This window comes from Macrotis lagotis, chromosome 3 (genome assembly GCF_037893015.1).
Source record: "Macrotis lagotis isolate mMagLag1 chromosome 3, bilby.v1.9.chrom.fasta, whole genome shotgun sequence".
Taxonomy (NCBI): Eukaryota; Metazoa; Chordata; class Mammalia; order Peramelemorphia; family Peramelidae; genus Macrotis; species Macrotis lagotis.
This window is the reverse complement of record NC_133660.1, coordinates 88,371,796-88,386,078: the sequence shown is the minus strand read 5'-3', so window position 1 is coordinate 88,386,078 and position 14,283 is coordinate 88,371,796. Positions and strand designations below refer to the sequence as shown.

The 14,283-nt window shown below is 32.6% G+C and overlaps 2 pseudogenes; both read right to left on the bottom strand.

The window, feature by feature from the left end:
* Positions 1 to 1,542: 1,542 nt before the first annotated feature.
* On the bottom strand, positions 1,543 to 2,944 carry LOC141519152 (RAF proto-oncogene serine/threonine-protein kinase-like; annotated as a pseudogene).
* Positions 2,945 to 3,034: 90 nt separating this feature from the next.
* Positions 3,035 to 14,283, bottom strand: part of LOC141519151 (RAF proto-oncogene serine/threonine-protein kinase-like) — a 53,211-nt pseudogene continuing 41,962 nt past the window's right edge.

The following is a 14,283-nucleotide window of genomic DNA, read 5'->3' as shown; positions in this document are numbered from 1 at the left end:
ATATGAAAATTTGCTTGAAATCATCACTTCTTAGAGAAATGCAATTTAAAGCATCACAGACATACCTCCTCACACTTCTCAGACTGGCCAATATAACCATAAAGGACAATGATCAATGTTGGAAGGAATATGGGAGACTTTGGACTCCAATACATTGTTGATGGAGCAGTGAACTCACCCAGATTTTCTTGAGAGTAATTTGGAATTATGCCCAAAGGGCAATAAAAATATACATACCCTTTTGAAAAACGAGTAAAACCATCACTTGTACAAAAGTATTCATAGCAGCTCTATTTGTGATGGTAAACAATTGGAATTTGAGAGAATGTCCATGAATTGGGGAATGGCTGAACAAAATGTGGTATATTTATGTTATGAATCATTATTGTTCTATTAGAAACCATGAGGTATGGGAATTCTTAGAAGTCATGAAGGATTTACATGAACTGATGCTGAGAGAGATGAGCAGTACCAGAAGAAAATTGTACACCATAACAGCAACATATGGTTGATTATCAAATTTAATGGACTTGCTCATTTCATCAGTGCAACAATCAGGAACAATTTTACGGTATCTGTGATGGAGAATACCATCTATATCCAAAGAAAGAATTATGAAGTTGAAACAAAGACCAAAGACTATTATCATCTTTAATTTGGGGGAAAAAAAACTGTTATCTTATGTGTTGAATTCTCCTGTCCACCATGGGATTAATTCATCTCAAGAGGGAAAAGAAACATGCATACACTCGGGTGTTGATGCTAGCAAGACATCTAGCAAAGCAGTTTATTGATAGTATCAAACAGTTCTTTATAGTAGAAAAACTACAAAATTAGTATACAAAATAAAAACAATGCTCTAACTCCAACTTGGCAGGGTGTAACCTGGCAGGGTGTAACCCAGGTCAAGAAGTTCAGGAACAGGGCTATCAACAAGCAAGGCCACGAATGACATAGTTGTGTTATCAAATCAGTGTTCTGTGGAAAGCCTTCACCTTGAGGGTCACCAGAACCTGAATCTTTTAGCCATGACTGACTTTCTAACCCCAAAAAACTCCAGGGCCTGATGGATTCACAAGTGAATTGTACCAAACTTTTAAGGAACAATTGGTTCCAATTCTATATAAACTCTTTGGAAAAATAGGGAAAGATGGAACTCTGCCTAACTCTTTCTATGAAACCAATATGGTGCTGTTACCTAAACCAGGAAGAGTTAAAACAGAGAAAGGAAAAATTATAGATTTCCCTGATGAATATAGATGCAAAAATTTTAAATCAAATCTTAGAAATGTATAGCATGGAAACAATGTAAAGACTATCAGACTGCCTTCTGTGGGGGAGTGGGGGAGGGAAACAAAATTAGAGGAAAATTGTAAAATGCAATAAAAATTTAAAAAAAATTAAAAAATAAAAGCAGCTATGGGGGACTTTCCTGTTGGGGCTAATGCTGCAAGATAATCCTAGAAAACTGCAATTCTTGTGGAAGTCAATGTGCTTGAAATTATGCCCTTTGCATAAGTTATCCAGTGTAGAGATAATTGGTTAGCACTGTGTGCTAACAAAAAAGAAATATGTAAAAAGAAGTCTTTCTGCCTTAACTTTCTTCACACAATCTGCTACAAGGTTCTTCATGGCTTTGGGTGAAATTGTTCTATAGCTCACTGATATCTGGAAATGCATACTTTTGACCTACCATAAATATGATATGGGTTGTAGCTATCATGTCATTATTTCATATTGCACAATCCCATAAGAGTAGGCTTCTGATCATAAGTTGAATGTCCTGCATGTGGATAACTTCTGGAGTCAGTCAGATAATGGAACCAGTTGACTGTTCAATTTGTTTAGAACCATTCAACCTAGATTTTATGTTGCCAAGCCCATGTCTGTTATCTTCACTGTTAAATGTTCATTAAGAAATATATGTTGATTCCTTGTCTCTATAAATAACTTTTCTTGCATAAAGTAATCCTTGTGCTATCTGCCAGATGAGCAATATCAATAAGCTGGAACATTTGAAACTTGATCCCCTGGATATTGGGATCTTCTCATACTATTGGGTCACAATGAAAGTTTGTTTATCTTTAGTCATATGGACAGAATGTTAAAATGTCTGGTTTTTTTGGTTTTTTTTCTTCTTTTCTTTCCTTCTTTTTTGGAAAGGTAATGGGGTTAAGTGATTTGCCTAAGGTCACACAGCTAGGTCATAATTATTAAGTGAATGGAACCAGATTTGAATTCAGGTCTTCCTAACTCCCGGGTTGGTGCTTTATTCACCAAGTCATCTAAATGTCCATGTTTTCTTTTCTCAAATTATTTATTTATCTTTTCCAACTTCATGCAAAGATAGTTTTCAACAATCTGCAAGATTTTGAGTTCCACATTATAAGATTTTGTGTTCCACATTTTCTGCCTCTTTTTTTCTTAAGGCAGCCACTTTTCCTGAAAGTTTGAAACTCTTTTGGGGTTGAATCAATAACCTTTAATATCTTCAAAGTAACAACTTCTTGTCCTTGACCCTTGTACACTCTCCCCCAAAAAACCAAAAAAATCAACTATTCTAGTTGATAGTATGTCTTTACTTGCTTCTATTTCATAGAAATAATTCAAATCTTGCTCTCCAAACAGTCTAATTTTATTTTTCTTTTGTATATCAGATTCCAGGGCTCTTTCTCTGTGTTCTTGAACAGGGCTTTTGAGCTAAGACTGGTCAGTTGAATGCACGTTATTTAGATTACTGAATAAAATTGAAGGTGTGACTAATTCACTATGACTTTGAATTGATCCTCTGTAATCTGACTGTCCATTAGCATGGTGGTACTTACCATATGGACATTTGGAGAAAATGTCCCCAATGAGGAAAGTGGCAACATGCTAAACATGAAAATGTGAGATGTTGATTACTTGTTATGGAAACTAATGGGGAGCTAGGAAACAGGCTCATGTAGCCAATGCATTATTGGGGGAGGTAGTGCTGGTATAACACTTTCCCCAATATTGTATTCAGAAATATTGAGAGCTATCTGATATTACTCTAATACACATACATAAAGGGAATTTGAGTTCTATATTGCCCCTGAATCTTGTAGACACATGTCTGATATTCAAATCTATTCAACTGGAACTTCTGACAAATATGACAGAAGGTAAAAGTTCAGGATTTTCAAAGCAAAATTGTGTGTCGTGAGGGAAACTTGATCCAGTAACTCTCCTTGAATTTTGTCTCCCATTAAAGAGGCTACATTAGTATTCCCATCTAAACATGTTATTGTATTTGTTTTCTTATTTTATGTTTTTCTTTGTGTTCATGGAGGAACCAAATAAAAGCACAACACTGACTGGCATCTTCTCACTTTGAGAGTTTTCATAAGGCAATCATACAAGGTCATTCCATTTTGATCAATAGCTGCAATCCTTTGCTTGCAAGCAAACTGGAATCATGTTACTTGTTTCTATCTGTCAGTTTGCCATCATATGATGCACTGCACTGATAGCCACACTGCTGGACAATAGGAGAAGTAAGCCGGAGTCATCAAAGAATGCATCTTTGTATATAAAACCTTTGCTGAAAATGCTCCATTGAGGTATTTTAAACAAATATTAAGCCCAGGATCATGAAACTGATATCTATGGCCAGCTTAAAGCTCAAGTCTTCTTGATTCTGGGTCCAGTACTCTATTTTTTTTTTGGTTTTTGTAAGGCAGTGGGGTTAAGTGACTTGTCCAAGTTCCCAAAACTAGGTAATTATTAAGTATCTGAGGTTGTATTTGAACACAGGTCCTCTTGGCTCCAGAGCTGGTGCTCTCTCCATTATGCCACCAAACTGACCTAGAATTCCCTCTGTGTCTTAAAGCAAAGCTCAAACCCACATGAACCTTTCCTGATCTGCCAACTGGTGGATAGCTCTTTCCCTGTAAAACTGACAATAATAAAAAAGAAGTAATAAAATTATAGAAGGATGTAGAAGTCATTAACACCACTAGCACAAATATAAGGTGAACTGACTCATCACTTTGTGGCCACAGCCACCACAACTCACTTCCACTAGTTCTGGTATCATTTCTTATTTCCTGGTTATGAAACAAACCTTTGACAAGAGGGTACATACCCACACAAATGACAAAGCAAATGAGATAAGTACAAAGGAAAAAAAACTTTGAAAAGGAAGAAATTGCTTTCACTTGTTAGGTCACAGTGGTTAAGAGAGGTTTTATGAAGAAGGGGGCAACTTAGTTGAACTGAGAGGAAAGAGAAAAACTTCAGTGGATAGAAAACAGCAAGATAATGTGTCTATTGAAGCTTGAAGTCCTTTAGGACAAATGTAACAGAGGAAGGTTACAAAAATCTAATGGATTTTAATATAATTGCGTTAAAAGTCTTCTACCTACTAAATAATTCATTCTGGCATGGATTTTTGTTCCTAAAGCCATGCCAGCCAAGTGTAAGTTTTGGCAGAGCCTTTAAAATTGGAAATCACTGTTCTGGAAATTGAATGTTTGTCTTTCATTCAATACCTAACCTAGGTAAGTTCAGTAAATCTCATTCCCACATTTTCTAATAGGTGAGGATTTTTTTAGGGGACAGAACATAAAAATTTTCCCCCCTAAAAATAGTAATAAAACTATGTTATTTATTGATGTGAAAAATATATACACCAATGAATATGTTTTCTTCAAAGAACTGATACATATAACCTATGTAAATATAAATGATAGGTATAACAACAAATAAATTTCAAGTTCATAAGAATTATTCTGGGTATTAGTAATGCAAATTTTTTTTTAAAATTATGACTGAAGCTCTGGGAATACACTAGAATCAGGGTAACTTGTATGAATATTATCCCAAAAGTCAAAGCATTAAGTGACAAAGGCCTAGTCTAATAATGCTTTGCATTTTAGTTACAAATATGAATTAAACAAAGTTTAGGAGAAAAAATTCATTGGTCTAGATTCATTAAATTATTAAATTCTACAGTAGAAAAGAGCTTATAGGCTGTCCTCCAGCAGATAAGGAATCAAGTCTAAAAGTTTTTATTTAGTAGTTATCAAGTTATATAGTCCATTTCTGGAAACTCTGAAGGATAAACATTGTACCAGTAATTTCTATGGTAGAGAGAATATCTGGTTCTAGTTTTGTCTTCTGAGGCCAAGAAAAATTAGTTGAATCTCTTCCCAAGTCCAATCTACTGAACTGTTGTTATTCCATTATTTCAGTTAAGTCTAACTTTTCATGAACTCATCTGAAGTTTTCTTGTCAAAAATGCTAAAATGGTTTACAATCTCCTTTTTCAGTTCATTTTAAAAAGGAAAGAAAAGACAAACTGGATTAATTGACTTGTCTGGGTCACATAGATGTCTTTGCATTCAGTTCTTTCTCAATCCAGTCTCTATTGGCTGCACCATCTGGCTATCCATTCCACTAAATTGTTGTAATAAAAACATTCTATGGAAAATTGAGTTAGTTTTACTTCATATGGTAACCCTTTAAATTATTTTAAATAGCTATCATGTTTCATCCCCATCCCCTACCAAGGCTACACTGCTCTGAGTTAATTGTGCTCACATGTTACAAACTTTTGACTTTGATTAACTCATAAACCATTAATATTCCAAAAGGAAGTCTGAGATTTAGGACATAGAGATTTAAATTATGGAATGTAACACATCTTCAAGGGAGAAGATGAAATTTGTGAAGAATACAACACTGCCAATAATTAGAGGATTTATGAAGTGTTGAAAAGAAGCATGTTGCTGAGGATTCATGATAGATCAGTGATGCTATCAGAGTAGGTATTCTATCCACTGGTATATATTGTATCTCATTATGTTATTTTGCCATGCCATTTTTGTCTATATATTTATACAAAATCCCCTTGAGTAATCTACACAAAGTGCTAGAGACCTTCCTCTTATTCTTCTAATATTTTGTAAATACTTGGACTGTCCATTTGTTGTTATACCTTATTCTTGCACTATGACTAATTTTCCTTTTTGATATTTTCTTTCTGATTGTTTCTCACCTTTTTCATCAAATTAGGGACAGTCCAGTGGCACACTGGCCTTGTAGTCATGAGGACAGGATTTCAAATCCAGGCTCAGACATTTATACTTGTTATCTGTGTGACCTTGGGCAAATCAAATATCCCTGATTGCCTCACATCCATGTCTTTCTCCAGTCATTTCTGGCCACTGTGCTCAGATGGCTCTGGAGGAGAAATTGAGACCTGTGACTTAGTCCAGTACCCATTCATTCAATTCCAATTCTTGTGCTTGTCATAGTATCATTTCCCTGATCTCATGGCTTTTTTCTATAATGAACAACAAGCATCATTATCATCATCATCATCATCATCATCAACATCAAATTATCTATGATAATGTATTAAAATTTATTTATTGATTGCAAGTTATGGTTCTTCATTACTTGCAACCATATAGCATTGCTAGAATAGCATTAGTGTAAAAATAATATCCTTTACTGGAACAGATTTTGATCATTGAAAGTATTGTTCATTTTCCTAAATAGAATTGAATTTGATTGTGTCCTATTCATTTTGAGTTCCAGTTCATTGTCTATGTGCTCTGGTGACCAAAAATCTGTCTGTCTGTCTGTCTGTCTGTCTGTCCATCTATCTATCTACTTATTTACCTATCCAATTATCTATCTATCTATCTATCTATCTATCTATCTATCTATCTATCTATTTATCTATTTATCTATCTATCTAGATATTTACTGGTAGATTATCTCAATTAGATATCCATTCAAATATATGTGATAATCTGGGTAATAAACATGTTTCTTTCACTTGGTCCGTAAGTCTCTTTTGAATATCCATATATTTATCCAACAAAGTCCTAAAGTATTTCAGGAATCTATGCAGTTATTTCAATATTTTTTTCCAAAGGGGAATACCTGGAAAGTTCCAATAACTGTAGATAAATTCTCTTTCTTTTGTACTTTCCAAATGATATATTTCCACCTCACACTTATTCAGATTGGTTAAAATGACAAAAATGGAAAATGACCAATGTTGGAGAGGGTGTGGGAAGACTGGAACATCAATGAATTGTTGGTGGAATTGTGAACTGAAACAACCATTCTGGAGAACTATCCCCAAATAGCAATAAAGCTGTTCATTCCCTTTGACCCAGCGATCCCAATTCTAGTCCTATACCCAAATACATCATAAAAAATGGAAAAATTCCCCATGTTCAAAATATTTATAGCAGATATTTTTGTAGTGCCAAAGAATTGGAGACTGAGTGGTACCCATCAATTGGGAAATGGTTAAATAAGTTATAGCACATGTATATTATAGAATACTATTGTTCTATAAGTAAATGGTTGGACTTTAGAGAAGCATGGAATGAATTACAAGATCTGATGCTGAGAGAAGGAATTGGAACCAAGAGAACAATGCACACATTAAGAACAACATTGTGAGATGATCAACCTTGATGAAAGCAGCTACTCTTAGTAGTTCAGAGAGCTGGGACAATCTTATTATGTCTATGAATACTGTTATCACCATTCAGAGGAAAAAAACCAAATGGAACCAAACAAAATAAAACCAAAAAATCTTTCAGAATCTGATGAATACTAAATTTACTTTTTTTTTTAAAACAAAGACCAAAGTTTATTACATTCAATTTTATTCTTAAAAAGTGTATTATGTACTACATAATTTTGCTATCTTTCACATTTTATTTTCTCCCCAAGGATATGATTTCTCTGCCAACACATTTAATTTAGATCAATGTATAGCATGGAAAAAAATGTAAAGATTACCATACTTCCTTCTGTGGGGGGATAGGGGGAGGAAAGTGAAGGTGGAAGAAAAATTGCAAAATTCAAAACCTTACAGAAAATGATAGGTAGAAACTGCTTTTGTATATAATTGGAAAACAAATAAAATATTAATAAAAATAAAATAAAATGCAGCCCTCACACAGGGCAATTTTACATGGCGCCCTGTGGTTTTATTAAATGCTTTAGTAAGTGAAGTGGAACTACAGTAGTATATTTACTCTTTTAAAAAACATCTCTTATGTATTTCTTTCCCTTAATTCCAATTTCTCATACCAAACATGTCTAATCTGTAAACAATACTTAACAGAAGTGTTTCAAAGTTAAAATCATTGTTTGTTGCTGAGGGTATGGTAGTGGAAGTTACGGTAGAAGGAAATTTTGTAACTAAAAAATATGCATAGATATATAGATAAATGTTACAAAAAACTTTCATAACATGTATTTGGAAAAGTAAAACATCCATAAAAATCCACAAATGATATATCCCTTCACTGGTGAGAAAAACTCTGTTTAATACTGGTAGTCAAATGATCACTGATCACAGGTATCTTTGAGGTTGTATACATATATATATATATATATATATATATATATATATATAAAATCTAAGTATATTATATGAATAGGAACCTTATGTAGATTAAACATTTAGAACTTTTGTCTTAGTTTCTTGTTATTGTGGTGTTTATGTGTGTGTATGAGTGTGTGCATATATGTTTGTGTATACAGAAAATAATACAAAATAGTAATCTTTAATTCTTTACAGATATTAGTATATTATATAATTGAAAATTTGGATATCTGTTGATAAAATCTGCTAAACTTCTTTTATTTTCAACAAGACTATGCTCAATATATTCTCATAAAGATTTTTTTAGAGATCAACAAGTAGACATAATGGTAAGAAATTATTGATGTCTTCCCAGAAGCCTTCTAAAAATATTGATTGATTCCATGATTTTTCTTATTCTTCAGTGTTCCTCTATTTGATTTAGAAAAGTCTTTGAAATGGATTCTCTTCCAGTATTTATTTCCTTATTGTATATTTGATGAAGCCCAAACATTTTCACTCGATTCTATTTTCTTGGATGTCAATTTCTATTCCATTGCTATATAATATATCAGGACCTGAAGTCTTAATGTTCAAAATGGAGCATTTGCATTATTATTGATGATGAACTAGATTACTGTTGAAATTCTGCTCTTTCCTCTTTTAAATCTAATTGTTGTCTTCTAGTTTCACCTATAAATAATTTTGAGATTTGACTTGATTAGGTTTTCTGTATATTTGCTTTCTTCTTCATAGTTTTTCAAGCTTTGAAAAGAGATTATCATCATTTCCCCTTTTCAGCTCTATAAGGTTTGTTTATTTTTAATTTGTTTTATTTTGTTTTTTTCAAATTAACACATTCTACATTAGCATTATTCTGGTTTGTCTTGCATTTATGATAGCCAAGCTCATCAAGGGTTTACTTGCTTAGAAATATTCTGAACTCTTTTGACTTCCTCATTGTGGAGGCTTTTATGTGATATTTGAATTAATGGCTGATCGTCAGAATTGATGTTTTTACCTTTATCCATTTCACATTTTTAAAAACATCAACAGCTGTTTTAAATGGATGTGGTTTTAAGTGTTGTAATTATGCAGTATCTTCATCTTATTCCTTTTAAAAAACTTTTTCCAGGACTGATATATATATATATATATATATATATATATATATATATATATATATATATATATATTAAATAATTTGAACAAATAGAAACAGCTGACTGCTATAACTACCATATGAGTGAATCTGACTTTTTCCTAATTAAGATATAACTGATTTTATTTTGTATGATATCTAATACTTAAAATCTTTAAAACTTTAGGCTTTATTCTTAAAGTATTCATTACACAAAAGTGTGAAGTTTCTGAATAAGTTACAATTTTTAGACTTTTTAATGTCAAATTGTATTTTCAGCATTTTTTTCCATTATTTTTTTCCTTGATCTATTTTTAACACTATGGAAAGAGCAATTTTGGAATGAGAGGATATGAATTTGAATCTTATCTGTTAATTACTGCTTTTGTGATGTGGGGTGATACTTTGCTTCTTCTCATCTATATACTAGATTGTCATAGATGTCATACAATTGTTCCATCTATGATTCCACAATTCTTTGAAATAATCAGACCTGTTAAAGCAAAAATCAAGAGAGTCTTTCATAGTTTCTTCATCCTTAGCTACTCAGACTGATGTAGGAACACAAAAGAAAACATTCTCTGGCATAAGGCTTGGAAGGCAAAGAAAGTCACACCACATATCCTTCTAAGTTTTAATCTTTTTCAACAGTTAATATTCCTTTTTAAAAGTGTTTGAGGCCAAATTTCTTGGAGAGGAATGTAGAAACTAATAAAGCTTTGGGGAGAGAACACCATTAAAATATCATATAATGAGATTTGCTTTTTCCTGCAGAGAGTGATTTAGGCATTACATTTACCTCTGTGCTGAGCTGCCTTAAGATTTAAGGACTCATCTACAAAAGTGTTTTGGAGAATTCATTCATGGATCTATCACAAACATAGTTTGATCATGAGTACTATTATTGAGACAAATGAGCTTTAATATATTTATTTACTTTGTTCAAAATGAACTGAATTGACCTTTACATATGGATTCTGACATTCATTGGCATTAATGTAAAAATAGACCATAATTTCTAATTTATCATGAGACCGACCTTTGTTGATAGCAACTGCAGAATGTCTAAAGAAGACTAAGTTTGAGACCATCTTTCAATAAGCAATCCATTTCTCTTTTCATTTGGGAGTATAGCTTGTCTCAAGGACTTTATTGATTTAACCAAACACTCTGAGTATTAGGCCATTTGAGCTTGCTCTTTAGTATTCCATACAACTTTTACTACTTTCCAGGGAAGGAAAGCAGGTATGAATATTAAACGTATTTTCCCTTAACCCATATTCCTACAGATATTTTTGTTATTCCTATAGATATGTATGTACATATATAGTTCCTACAATTATGATATATGTGAAACATCAATTCAATTTTATTCATAAAAGGCTTTGTAGATTTTGCTGTAGAATCTGTGTGAGTAGTACTGGTTTCCTTTTTTTCTTTGTGTTCACAAAACCTAGTTCAGGGCCTGGCACATAGTAAATATTTGATAAATGATTTTAAATTTATAAATCATATTCTTCTCACTATCCAATTCAGTTATAAGATCCATATGAAGTAGGTAGGAAAATTATTGTATCCATTCTGGTGACTCAACAATTCTAAGTGAAATGTCCAAATCATATAACTAGCAAGTAGAAGTGCTTGGCTGTACAAATCACTGCAATGGGAAGGTGATGAGAGATGTTAAAACCTAAATGGGAGATGGAGGGAGGCAAGATGGGGATCAGAATTCAGGAAATTATATTGCCTGATCTCTTCCACGTTTCTTTTCGAAATGATGTTGAATGAAACCCTTAAACACATTCTGAAGCAACAGAACCCACAAAAAAGATGGAGTGAAATAATTGTCCAACTTAAGATATTTTAGAAAGTCTTCAGGAAAGGTTTGTCTCACTTTAGTAAAAGGGGAACACAGTGCAGTGCTGGTCAACACTGAGTAAACCAGCAGGAGGCCCTTCCTTAGTCACAGTACAGATTATCAGGAGAGATCCCTTGGTAATTCATTCGGCCAGCTGTGAAGCCACCAACCTCAGTTCAGAAGGTAAACTGACAATACTGGACCCCTGGCACAAGAGGCATGACTAAGCCTGATCACTCCAGTGCAGTGGACAAGCCTCTGGCACCTCAGGTCCAAGCATTCAAAACCAGGGACTAAGCCCCTTATCTCTAGCCTAAAAAGCCTGGGACAGTACACCCCCCCACACACACACACACACTCTGGGAGTAGAACTCAAGTTTAAAAAAAAAAAATAAGCAAAGGATCAAAGGTACCCTGGACATAGAAAGTTAGTATGATGACAAAGAAGATCAAAACAGAAGTTTAGAAGATGATAGTAGTGATAAAATGACTGTGCAGCATCAAAGGGGGATATGAATTGGTCTTAACTTCAAAATGTTCTCTTCAAAAAAATCAAAAAATCAAAAAGAATTTAAAAATCAAGTAAGAGAAGTAGAAGAAAAATTGGGTAAAGAAATGAGTCATGTGGAATTTTAAATAAGTAAACAGCTTGGAAAAAGATACAAAAAATTTACTGGAGAAAAGTCCTTAAAAATAGAATTGATTAATATGAAAAAAAATCCACTGACAAAACAACTTTAAAAGTCAAATTGACTAAATGCATTAGAAGATACACAAGTTAATTGAAGAAGAAAATCCTTAATAATTATAATTGGGCAAGTTGAAGCTAATGCCTCCATGAGACATCAAGAATCAGACAAATAAAAAAATGAAAAAAAATAGAAGAAAATGTAAAATACATCATTGGCAAAAGAACTAACCTAAAATAGCTCCAGAAGATATAGTTTATTAATTATTGGACTATCTGAAAGCCATGATTAAGAAAAGATTTTTGGAATATCTTTCAAGAAATTATCAAGGAAGTCTGCCCAAGTATCATAGTGGTAAAGAAAATGTTGAAAGAATTCACAGATCATCTACCAAAAGAGATCTTAAATTTAAAACTCCATGGAACACTATAGCCAAATTCTAAAATCATCATATCAAGGAAATAATATGCAGGCATCCAGAAAGAAACAAGTCAAATTACTAAGAAATCACAATCAAGACTACACAGGTTTAGCAGCTTCAACTTTGAAGGATAAGAGAGCCTGGAATATGATATTGAGAAACACAAAGGAGCTTGAATTACAGGCAATAATCAACTGCCCAGCAAAACTGAACATAATTGCTTGGGAAAAAAGATGAACATTTAGTGAAACAGTTATGTTTCAAGCTTTCCTGATGAAAAGATCATAGCTGAACAGAAAATTAAATCTTTAGATACAGGACTCAAGAGATGGATAAAAAGGTAAATGAGAAAGAAAAAAATAAACATGTTATTCAATAAGATTACTCTGTTTACATCCCTACTGTGGATAGATAATTCTTGAAACTCTTGACAACTATATCCCTGTTAGGACACTAAGAAGGAGTATCCTTAGAGAAAGGGTATAGATAGAATTGATTTTGATTTAATGATATGAAAAAATTTAGGCATAAAAAAATTGTTCTGGAAGAAGTGAGAAGTAGAAAAAGGACGAGATGGTGAATAACATTACATAAAAAGTTTTAAAGGAGCTATTATAGTAGAAAGAAAGAAGAGAAGTGGTGAGCATTGCTTGAAAGGAGGAAAAAAGGTGGGGTATACTGACAAAAGGGAGGTTAGATTAAAGGAGATGTGATCAGAAGCAAAATACTTGTGCTAAGGGACAGTGTGAAAGGAGAAAAAAAGTAGAAACAGGAGTGAAAATACAATAGAGGAAAGACAGAGTTTTTAATAATAACTGAATATGAATAAGAATGGAATGAACTCTTCCATTAAATGGAATTGAATGTCAGAATGGAATAAAAATCAGAATTCTACAATGTGCTGTTAACAAGAAAATCATCTGAAGTAGAGAGGATCACATAGATTAAAGGTAAAAGATTAGAGCAGACTATATTACATTGCTATTGAAGTGAAAGAAAAAAGCAAGCAGAGGTAACCATTCTGATCACAGAAAAAGAAAAAAGTAAAACTAGATCTAATTAATAGAGATTATGAAGGAAATTATAACTTGTTAAAGGGTCCTATATATAATGAAATAATATCAATACTAAACATCTCTGCACAAAGTGATTTAGCATTCAGATTCATAGAGAAGTTAAGTTACAGGAAGAAGCAGAGAGAAAAATTGTACTACTAGGAGACTTCAACTTTCCTCCCTGAGAATTAGATAAATCTAAACACAAAATAAAAAAGAATAAATTTAAGGAGGTGAATAAAATTTTTAAAACTTTATATATGGTAGACTTCTGTAGACAATTGAATGGGGATCAAAAATAATATGGCCTTTTCTTGATGGAACATGGTACCAACTAAAAAGTTGGCCATATATTAATGTCTAAAACCCCTCACAATCAAATAGAGAAAGACAAAAATATTAAATGAATCATTTCCAGATCATAATACAATTAAAATGCATGAGATAAAAGGCCATGGAAAGATAATTCTAAAATTAACTAGAAATTAAATAACATTATCCTAAAGAATGAGTGAGTCAAACAAGAAATCATACGATCAATAATTTTATCCAAGATAACAATGATCATAGCATACCAAAATTTATGGGATGAAGGCAAAGCAGCTCTTAGCTGAAATTTTTTATTTCCAAATGTTAGCATGAATAAAATAGCGAAAGATAAGATCAATAAATTGAGCTTACATCTAAAAAAAGATAGAAAAAGAACAAATAAAAACACATAACAAATTAGATATTCTGAAAAGCAAAGTAGAGA